An 11,721-nucleotide genomic window follows, 5' to 3' on the forward strand; every position below is an offset into this window, starting at 1 on the left:
ACATGCCTTAGGATAAAAGCTGTGCTGCTGTGAACGGTCTTTGTGGTTAGGAACTGTGAAACTGAAGTTATTTCCTACTTTGGGCTCAGTCTTCCTTTGAAATATTGGCTAAGTTTCTTGAGCTGTCAGTTACTTTGGGTTTTTGGAAAATGGATGGAGGTATTCTCTTTGCTCACCTGTTGTCTGCTTTGATGTAGGTAGTCCTTGCCTTGACATTTTACAGTCTCCTGGCATATCCAAGTACAGCATTTAGCATAATTGGGGTCACTAGGCACTAAACAATACTGCTTATTATCAGAAGCCCTTACAATATAGGTTGCACATTGTATTTCAGTATTGAGCTGCTCTGAGTAGCCTTTAGAGTTAATGTTTTTGTTTTACGATGTACCATCTCTCAGCCTCTCCTCCAAAAATAAAAATAAATCTAAATTAGACTGAAGCCTTAGCTAATTGTTCTTTCTCTATTCATCTCTGTGGCAGCAGGAAAGCTAGCAGCAGGGTTTCCATTCACAGCAGACATGCGTGCCAGCCCAAATGCTTTTGTACCAAAGATGCATGCGTGGGTGTTGAAGGTAAAAACGACTGGACGGTAGTGGTTGCAGCTGTATCCTTGAGAACTCAGGGCAAGGGAGATCAGTGATCTCTCTCCTGTATGTTGGATTTTTTTATTATTAACTGAAAAAGATATTTCACAATTGCAAATTATTCCAAAAGTAAATGTTTTTTCAATGTTAAAGGCTGCATCAACACTGGATCTGTTTGCAGTGCTGGCATTGGTTCTGCACAAGGTAAGAATGGAAGTGTACTCTGAACCACTGCGAGACATTTTGACCCCTATAGCACCTTTATCTTCTGGTCTGCGTCCAGCTCTCGGGTACCGCTTCCACTTGTCACCCCTACATCTTTCTTACTACCCTGCTGCCACCTCCGTTTCCTCATCTCATTCATCAGAAATGCGAGTAGCAGATGGATGGTGTAGGCCGATTTGTCCTGGTTAGTGCTTTTCTTTTCCAGTGTTGTGTTAGCCTCAGAATGACCGGTTTGTTTGTGAGACACGCTTCCCTGCTGTCGAGAAATAATTACAGTATGGCTTTGCATATCTTATGCCCATATGACCCCCACCTGGTTAAATCTGTCCCTGATGACTTACTGTGGTTGTAGGTCTCCATTTAATTCCATTGAGCTGGTCAGGAGCAATCCAGTAGGAATAATAATAGTGAAATGTGTTAGTAGTGATTTCTAGGCGTAGAAAGAACTGAGCAGCCTCCTATTTGCTGCTGATACCATTGAAGTAGAGTGATAGTAGCACAGGTAGGAGGAGTGCTGTTGTAAATACGATGCAGGGCCACCAGTCATTTAAGACTAGTTAGTTAAGTCAGAAAGACTGGAGCTACTCTTTATTTATTTGCTTATGCTTATCTTTTCTTATTTGTTCACCTAATCGAGTTCTGGTGTCCCAGAGTTCATTTCCATTCTTTTCCTTGGGAGTATTCCGTAGCAAGTCTACTTTGGATGTGTTTTTTTTTCTTTTCTCCCTGGCTTCTTCCACCGAGTGTGCCATAATCACGCTGTGCAAAACGGTGCATACACGGTCGTTTTTGCAGTGTGTTGGGAAGACAGAAAGTGTAGCTCTAGGTAGGCGACTGGCTCCATATAAATGTTTTAGTTAGAGAAAGGATTTCCCTGTTAAGCAGCTAGCTGACTGGACAGCTTTTAAATGTTGTTTCATGTTATGAACAGTCGTCACTTAACAGCATGTGAGGCTAATTGTAACTGATTAGTTGATTGCACTTGATCATTCCATGTGCTGAAAGCATCATTTTTCCAGTATATGCTTCTATGAGGAAAGATTAAATTTACCATGGCTTTGCTTTGGCACTGAACTACAAAGAAACAAGAGATCAGCCCGGATGAATGTCCTTGAATCTAGGTTTAGGTCAATCCTTACAATTTGGGGGGGTACTTTGATCTTTGCTGCATTTGGATTAGCTGTAAGCAGATGGGTTTTATTACTGCTTTGTGTTAGGGTAATATTTGAAGACTCCAGCGAAGATCGGAACTGCTTTTGCTGGGCAGCGGGGAAGACATGAGATGAAGGTCTGGCCCAGAAGAAAGCGTAATCTTAACAAACAAGACACACAAAAAACGGAGATTGCAAAGGAAGTGCAGGGAACAGGTTTTGACTCAGAGCTTGGTGAGATGGTACCTGTCTTGCTGTCATTTGGAGGAGGAAAGCGAGTGGCAGGGTCTGAGCCCTGTTACGCCAAGGTCGGAGCGTGGATCATTGAGACCGTGGCCAGTGGGAGGGAGAGGGACACAAAGGCAGGACATCCTACTAGTGCCCAAGTTTAGGCTCTCAGCAGAGCAGGAAGGGCAGGAGCAGCCATCCTTTCCCATCTCTGTTCTATGCTGAAACTGCAGAGCTGCTTTTAGCGATCTATTAATTGTAAATGAGAGGTTAGTACCCTTTTTCCCTGGAGGCACTTTTCTTTTAATACTTTTATATTTGTTCCTGAATCAAACAAAAGAAATCCAAGCCAGGGCTCAGTGATTCTGATTGTTCAGTGATTTCATAATTCCTTTTTTTATAGTGGCTAAAAGTGAGAGGAGAAATGTATTCCTGAGGATTTTTTTTTTATTGACTGTGTTCTTCTGAAAGAAAATGCCAAGCGCCTACTAAAACAATGCCTTTTATGTGTTGCTAAATAAAAGAGCAGGTTTGTTCAGTAGTGTATATATATATATGCAAAAGCATGAAGATTCTGTGATTATTTTTATAAAGCTTTTTAATAACTAAGAACATGTCTCAGATCTTGTAAAAGCTGAATATTCCAAGAACTTACGCTTTTCTTAAAGTGTTTAAAGAAATTCCAGTTATGCAAAACCTGAATGCAAATTATTACAGCTCAGTTCAACAAAGCTCTTAGGTGCATGTTCCAGTCTCTTCCAGAGCATGAAATACATTTCTATGTACTTACTTACTTTGAGATGAATGTTACTGAGTTGAGACGTAAAACACAACTGGCTGAGACAAGAAGCAGTAAATGAAGCTGCCAAAACTGTGGCAGAAGCAGAATAAAAAGAAGGTGGGTCTGTTGACCCCCACACGCTATTTGTTGCTTTCAAATTTAGAGAAGATTTACCGAAGGTGGTTTGTGTTTGATCTTACGGTATACCTGCAGAACCGTATTTTGAGGAGGTTGTGTTGGCTTCTCCTATCGCAGCATCCCTCCTTACCCCTCGATGGATGTGCAAAGCATCTTTTCAGTGGTTAGCTATTTGATGCCTTGAAGGTATTTGCAACCTGATCGGTGGTGTCAAGGTCCTGCTGGTAGAACTACCGTGGCTGGCTAAGGAGAGGAGGTCACCCTGACAACCAGCCTGAGTATGGCAGAGCGAGAACGCTGGCAGTGCCCTCAAACGCTAGAATATTCACCTGTGGGCTTGGGGGGCTTTGCTTTTGTAACTGAGGGTTAGAAGGTGTTGTGTGATGTACAGTGTGTGCTGTGTCAGGGATACTGAGATGTCAATTGGGGGGAGAAAAAAAAGACAACTACCAAGATGAGAAAGGCTGCCTGTTGTACCTGAAGATACCTTTTTGCTAAAATGGGAACTGACCTACCCAGACTTGTCCGTTTGCCTGCAGGTTTTAAATTCCAAGTGATCTGATCTTGTTCATGCAGCTTTTCTTTGGCAGCTCAGAAAATGTGATTTATATATTCTTGCAAATTAATAAACAAGATGTATATTTTGAAGTCTGAAACCTCAGTTAAACCCTTGAGCAAAGATAGCTGAACTGTCTGACTGTATTGGAGCTTGTATTAAAGCACGTCCAGAGAGTTAGAACAGGGCAAGAAACCAATATTTAATTAATCTCTGCAGCACTATTGGCCTTTTCTGCTTCCCTCTCTACAAGTATATTAACAGTGGAAGGGCTAACATGTCCACTGTGGCATTTTGAATAATTAATCAAGTGATACTGCTGGTTTTAAAAAGAACTTTATTTAAAACTTCCTATCTTTCATTTTAAAAATGTTTTTCTAATGTCATATATTCTTAAATGAAAGATTAATGCAAGAAAAAAGAAAAGGTTTTTTTCTTTCTCGGAGAAAGAGATTTCTCTTCTGACAGACAGCTGAGAATCTAACTGGTGGTGATGCACATCAAGTGGGAAAGTGTTTTTTTCCTTAGAAAAAAAAGTTGTAGGAATAGAAACCCCAGAACTTAAAATATGCGTGAAGTGTTTTTTTGTGACCTTGTAAATTGCCTTCTAGAGTTGAATAACAAGAATTAGTATCAGGGATCACACGATTCCTTCGACTCTATCATAGTCCATTGGTGATCTCTAACTCTGCTTCCCTGGGTGCAGTTGTGGTTTTACTAGACAGAATTTGGAAACTGGAAAAGCTAGAAACTCTGATACTGTAAAGTAGTTTAAAACTATCTTTGTAGCTGTAATTTACCTGATTCATTTTTGAAAACACAGTCAGTAAAATTGATTTAATCTGTCTTTGTAATAGTGATGATCCTGCTAAGACCTCTATTCCCATAGCTTGGTGCTTTCCAGCCTTCTTCGTCTGGGCACATGTACAAATTTGCCTGCAAAGCACGACGTTCCTTGAAAGGTGCATATTTACTGAATAGCTGCAATGAACTTTTTTTTTTCTTCAACTTCTACTCACCCATGCTAGTAGTTCTCAGACCCTCACAGATCCACAGACCAAAAGTTGAACACCACTGATCTAAACTTTTAAAACTAGGCAATAAATACGTCCTTATTAGCACAGGTGGTACATAGGGTAATTGAGAGAAATTAGGTTTGGTTTGTGCTTACTGATATTTGAATGATATTTCATCCAAATGATTTAAAAAAATATTCTCTTATTGTAATATGCCGTTACTCTATTAATTTTTCTTGTGCGGTGGCTTCCCAAACAATTTAATTTTTGTTTCCCATCTATGAACTTCCATCGAAAGTAGCAATTACAGCTTTCAACTTCGTAGAATCAATCACGGTAAACCATTTAGTTATGCCAGGGTTTCATTTTGTGGTCAAGGATTAAATACAAGCCGTTTACCATTTGTTTATTTATGAGGTATACTTTAAGCTGACCTCGTAGGTCTTGTCTATCTTCACGTTGTACAGTCCTTGAGACAGACTTCAGAAATCTTGTTTTATATGATACAGATGGACATAATGTAATCAGTAAGGTGTTGGCAAAGCTGTGATTTAAAGCATGGGAAATGAAATCCTCTTTCAGGTCAGCACTGTCAGCCTTCAATTCCCATCTCTTGTTTCATTTTTCCTGCGCCTCTTGAGCTATCTCTGCTTTCCATATTGTGTGATTGTGTTTTTCCTTTCCGCTGTATTAGTTTTAATGTCACGAACACAGAGTTTACTTGGAAAATTGGGTTGGGGTAGGGTATGTGCGTTTGGGGTTTTTTCCATATCTCTCTTGACATTTCTTTTGGGGGAGGGGGTGGGTGGTATAAGTTTGAGGTCAGAAATGAAGATGTATCAGTGTTTCTCATGATTCCAACTTCTTGCCCAAGTGTTAAGCTTTGGGCCAAATCTCAGTTCTTGTTTCCTAGTTTTTCTGCCTTTCCTCATGGTGATAAGGGACAATTTGTATGATGTGTAGAGTTGTCTTAATTCCGCTGTCATGTATTTTATGGTGACATCCACAGTTCTTCACATAGATTTTTCTTTGTAGCAAAACTCCTCATCTTGATCAAGTTATTTTTAAACTCTCTGAGGCAGAGTTTTCAAGGTATCTCTCTGTCGATTCACTGTTGGCTTGCCTTTCCATGCTGTGATTGAGAGTTACGGGATTGAATCCTGGAAACTCTCTACATTGGGAGAGACAAGGATGCTGCATCCAGGCTGTTGTGCTGTGCCTCAAAGGGTTAATATGCTCAGCATTAGTTTGCGGTTTCTGCACCTTGGCTCACCTGCAGTGAAGTCCTGAAGCCTGAAGTAAACCCAAATCTCTTTTGTCTACAAAATATCTTGTTCATTTTTGTGGTGGTGCCCAGCAGCACTGCTGTTGACTCTTGGACTTGCAGTACTACGCTGCAATTCTGTTTTGATTGCTATCTGCCGTCCCTGCTGTTCTCCTCTTTCTTGAGCAGTATCTGTTCAAAGCAGCACACTGAAGAGTGCTTATTGAAGACAAACATGGTTGCTAGGAGCAAGGAAGATGAGCCAAGTGGATGTACAGTTCCCTGCACATTGCATTTGCAAGCAATGCAAAGCTTGATCTGTTGTTCCTTTTTAGTGCCTTGATAAAGACTCCGCTATTTGGGCCTTCTGTGCAAATTATTTGAGCAGCATAAATACCAGTTTTTATCAGCGTTTGAAGCTCGTTGGTTTTCAGTATGGATTTGTGTCAGTACAGGTCTTATTTAAGTTTGGCTTTTTGGGTAAAATTTATATCTCGGAAAACATCGCTTTCCGTGGAGCTCTAAATCCTCTTGAATCGTTGGTTCTGTGGGGCAGAGCTGTGCTTTTACATTGGCTGAGAAATCCCCAGGCACGACAACAGTGTTATATAAATAATAAACAAACGAATAAATCAGTTATCATCGGCTCTCACCTCTTAAATTGAGGTCAGAAAGAGAAGTCCTTTGTGGGAGAAGCAGCAAGGAAAGCTGAAATGCCTGATGTCCCCATGGGGGAGCACAACCTAAAGATCACGCTTGACATTTAATTTAAAAAATATATGGCCAGTCCAAAATGAGTATCTGTCAAGCAGACAATTAACTATTTGATGGGAGGAGTGTGACATTCAAAACGCTTCATGCTTCTGTGCTAGCACGTGACTTTCAAACCATCAGGCACCTCTGAAAGTCATTTGTCAGCACCCTCATGTCCTCCCGGAGGAGAGCTGTTAATCTGCGTGTCATCAGAGTCTAGATGACATCAAAGTCCATGACAGTTGTGTTACTCCTACTGCTGTGGTCTGCCAGTGGGACGTGGGACGTGCCAAAGAACCTAAATCAGAGGAACAAACATTCTTGTAGGAATCCCACACTATTTTAAAAGTTTCTGTCCTTTCTCCTCATTTAATTTAAAGAGCTCTTTCCACAAACCCACTTTTTATGATTCTTGCTCTCTTGTGCAAACAGAAGCGTGGAAACACATCAAATTTGTGGATGTGGGACTCCATCAAACCCACAGGGAAAGCTATTGTCTTGTGGAAGTACTATTTAATATTTACAATATTATAAACAAACAGTAACTGTAGAGTTAATGGATATCAAGCTGAATATTCGTTTCCTGGTCCTATAAAGCACCTGTTCTATCTGAGGTGCTTTCTGCCTTGTGAGGCATTGCAATGCACTCCTCGGTGTGCGCAGGTGGGACTTGTGCTCGGTAACGCAGGACCGTAGGGGAGCCCGGTCAGGAGAACAGCGCCGAAATATTTTCATTCCAAAATATTTTCATTCCTGATAAGCAGATACGGAAATACCACAAATTACGGGACCAGCAAATTGGATTTCAGAACGTGGAAAAGGGCATTAGATGTTTTCTTGATACAATTGTATCGTGTACAAATGTACAAGCTCTGACTTGAAAATTCATCAACTTGACCTACCAGAGAACTTTAAAGAATGGGTGTGAGTGTGGGCTGTGCCTTTTGTGAAATGTCCTGTAAACATTTGTTCCAGTACATTTGGTTCTCAATTTACAATGAAGAAGGATTCATTCATCTGAAGAGAGATTACTTAATGGCGTCTATACAGCAGAACTTTTATTAATATAATGGTGTCAGATTTTATTTGAAGGGCATTCAGAGCTGCTAAGCAGTTGATGAAGTGACATTTTAAGTAAAATTGTATTTCTGTTCTTACGACTAGTATTAAATTTTGTAGTGAATTTTCAGTCAGTTACAGCTCCCATGAAATAGCCAAACTTGGGCTTTATAGTACACAGCGGCTTCTTTAATTTGTTTGACTTTTAATGTTTACAAAATATATGTGTCAGTGTTTTGTATAAGTGGTAGTGGGACTCTAGGTATTTTCCTGACCTGTGGAAAAAAAGAAAAAATCCATGGCAGAAACAAGGTAATTAGTCTCATTACAGCGTGACGTGTGTGGTGAATCAGACCTATGTATGCTGTACTATTTATTTGCTCTATAAACTAAAATAATGTCAAATATACATAATACACATGCATATAAAAATGTGTGCATATGATTATACCTATATATAATATTCCAAACATGTCATGTCTTGGGGAGAAGCCAGGAAAAATCGTGGTGTCTGACTGCTAGGAAAGCTCCTTGCCCCAGCTGCGTGGCTCTAAGGTTTTACATGCCCAGGGACATTTTCTTTGATGATCCTCTCAGTGACTGCAACCAGCGTGGCTCTTTCCCAGTTACCCTGTCATCCATTTCTCATTTCGGGGCTTATAATGGGACCCCCAACAAAACCCAGGGCTGCATCTTTGAAAATGAACAGCTAAAAAAAAGTCCAGAAGATGAGTTGAGGGTGTATGAAGAAATAATGCTTGGAAGTGTTGTTGCAGATGGATGCCAGTCCTGTGAGTCTTTTCATGACAGCTTTCCCAGGGACCCTGAGCTTCGATTTCATTCTCCCTGTCATCCTTGAGAACACAGCGTTCTTATAAAGTCTGTTGAAACAGTGTAAAAAGTCTCAAGTAGCTGCTTTTCTTCCTCTTCTTCCTTCTTCCTTGCTGCTGATTCACAAAGGTTATTTTCCTTCATCCAGATGAGGAGTAGGGAGGAAGAAGCCACTAGACTTGATATACATGGGGCTAATATTACCTGTAGCATCTTCAGCCTGCCTTGGTCTCTTGTCTCAGATGGCATGGAATTAAATAGTTACTATTAAAGATTAATAAGGGTTCACAGATGGTTATCAGGTGTTTATAATTGTGTTAGAGAGAAAATCTTCATTATCATTTCCAATATTTTTGTGGTACTGTGAAAAAGTATTTAATTTCCATGAGTAGCAGAATATTCTGTTAAACAAGTCTGGCAAATGCTCAAAGAATTGACTGTTTTAAATATACAATTTTAAACACAGAGCTTTTCTCATTTCCAGTAAGTCTGGAACACCTTCAACATGAAGAGAATAATAGGACTGTGTTTCAGGATCTCAGTGGGAGAGGTTTGGGAAGAGTTTATCATGGAGTTTTATAGACATAATCAGATTAAACAAATAATGTGAGTAAATAGATTGGAGTCTAGTAAAAAGGACTGGGTACTGTGACATCCCTGTCTGTCCACTATGAGGACAGAGACCCAGAACATGGGCCTGATTCCCAAGGTTATTTTAAAATAAAACATATCAGTCCCTGCACTCCGTCTTGCCAACACCAGTATTTGAAGCATCTTCCCAGGAGTAACTGAAATAATGTTCGCTGTAACCAGGCTAAGCATAAAGTTTGTGTGATATAGCATACGCCGTGTTTGTGTACATCTATTTTATAATCTTCATTACCGATCTCTGCCCTCTCCTGTTTTGTAGGTTCAGCATGGTAAACTTTCTATAAAGTAATGCCTGCCTTACATTGAACCTAAATGGCCTGGCAGGGACTTTGTGTGAATGAAGGTCAGTAGTTTGGAAGAGAGCTTAGTAAAATCTTGTGAACGTTACTTGCCTAGTGGCAGGAGGCGTTGTGTCCTTGGGCAACCCTCTGTTACTGGTGACATTTTAGACATTCAGAAAATTTGCTTCTCAAAAGGAAACCGCATTTCTGGTGAGATATCCAGGAGGGATTGCCATAAGCCTGAGAAGTGGTATAGTAAATTCATTTGTAATCCAAAGCGCTGATAAAGATGTCAATTCAGTCTCAGAAAGCGTGCATTTTGATAAACTGTTTGTTTTAACCGTGGTGTAGAAAGGTGGGTCTCGATCATGTTACCTTCCTTTCATTCCATCGCCCGATGGAATTAGACTAAATGCTGTCCCATGGCATTGCACTAAAGCTGCTGTGGGGTGATTTGTTTAGAATCTTTTTTTACAACTGCTGTATTGCCAAACCCAAACATCTAGAAGTCATGAGAAAAGCCTTATTGAGCTTTTTTCAAAATCATGAGGTTGATTTAAAAAAACAGGGATTTTTTTTTTTTTTTTTTTTTTAAGTTTATCACCTGGTTTTGAGTTGCACAATCTGATTTTCTCTGCAACCAGCAGGTTTCAACTTTTAGTTAAAATAAGTGGCAAACTTCTCATGTGGTGGAGCTGGGGTTGTGAGAAACAGGCCAAATCTTCTCACTCTTGGCATGCAAAGAAGGGGAAATGAAAGAGCTGCTATTCTGAGCAACACATTTTCAGGTTTACAAAAATCAAATTCTTTTGAACACATGTTGCAAAGGTGCAAGTCTCTCATCCGAGCTGGCATTGCACCTCTACGTTCTAAATCATGATATTTTCATGCACTTTTTTTTCAGATAGATGCAATTTTCACCATGTAGGTGTATTTTTTTCTTGCCTCGTTAGTGACGACCTTCTTTCAATTGGTGATATTTGCAGTGGAAACGGCACGTGAAACTGGTTAGCAGCATTAGTCAGAGGCATTATGACTTTTGGTTTTGAGGCCCATATTCTCTGGGATTTATTTTTTATTAGAGCAGAAATGTGATCACAAAGCTAGGTACAAAATTATGTGGAATATAATTTTGTAACCCAGCCATACTATTACTGTGAGTGTTAATTACTTTATTCTTAACCCTCATGTAGGGAACAAAGGACAGTTAAATGCTTTGGCTCAGGCACTTACGTTCTCGTCTCAAACAGCATGTAGGGGTTTCAGAACTTCAAATCTTGGATCTGAACCAAAGGAGTTTTCTTAAGTGGCTTTCACCGTGCTTGTTTTAGTCAAACGGTACAGAAATCAACATAGTTAACATTTAGCGAAACCAGCCCTGCTTTTCTGTCCATGTGTATGTGCTGTTGATTATCAAAATGATTATCCTAAATAAATAAATGGTGATCTATTGATGAAATAAGAGCCTGCCTGAATCTCATATTTAATGAAACCGGAATGGATAATACCATACTTTCAACAGGCCTTTGGTGCCTCAGGTCTGTGCCATAATCTCCACAAAGACACGTTTATACGGTCTGCAAGTGCAATATATAACAGCTCTCCGGCTGTAACACCAGAGCTGTCATAAGGATAGGCTGAGAAGCTTTATGGAATACTTTGTAAATTTTGATTTTGAGCCTCTGATCTCTGTGCAGGCTTGAAATGTACTTCATAGGGTATTCGAAAGATAGCTCCTTATCTGAAGAAAAGTCTTACCTTGATAAAGTAAGACTGATTTGGGCGCATCCCTGCAGAGCTGGGGCGGTTGAAGGTGCTCACCCGTCAGATAGGATCGGTAAGAACTGCGAGAGCTGACGGCTCCGGCCTTGGGACGTGAATTCAGGCTAAGATATGGAAACCACTATCTCTATTTTAGGCAAAACATGCAGTGACAACTAAGGAATCAAACGTGTGCGTTTCTTCTTATAAGGCTAATGTTGTTTGCCTGGGCAATAGATGCAGTTTTTCTGAAATGGACTGAAAATTACTCCTCTGCATTTTTCTGTGTTTTAAGACTTGCAAATTGTGCAGTGATTAAACAAAATTATCCATTGATTGGTTAGGAAGTGCAGATTTCTCTCCACCAGATTTACACTCTTGTCCTGCTTGTATAATGAGGAAGTAAGAGAAACTTGGAAGTCTGTAAGATTTCTGAATTTAT

This window comes from Cariama cristata, unplaced genomic scaffold, assembly GCF_000690535.1.
Source record: "Cariama cristata isolate BGI_N322 unplaced genomic scaffold, ASM69053v1 scaffold7181, whole genome shotgun sequence".
Lineage (NCBI taxonomy): Eukaryota > Metazoa > Chordata > Aves > Cariamiformes > Cariamidae > Cariama > Cariama cristata.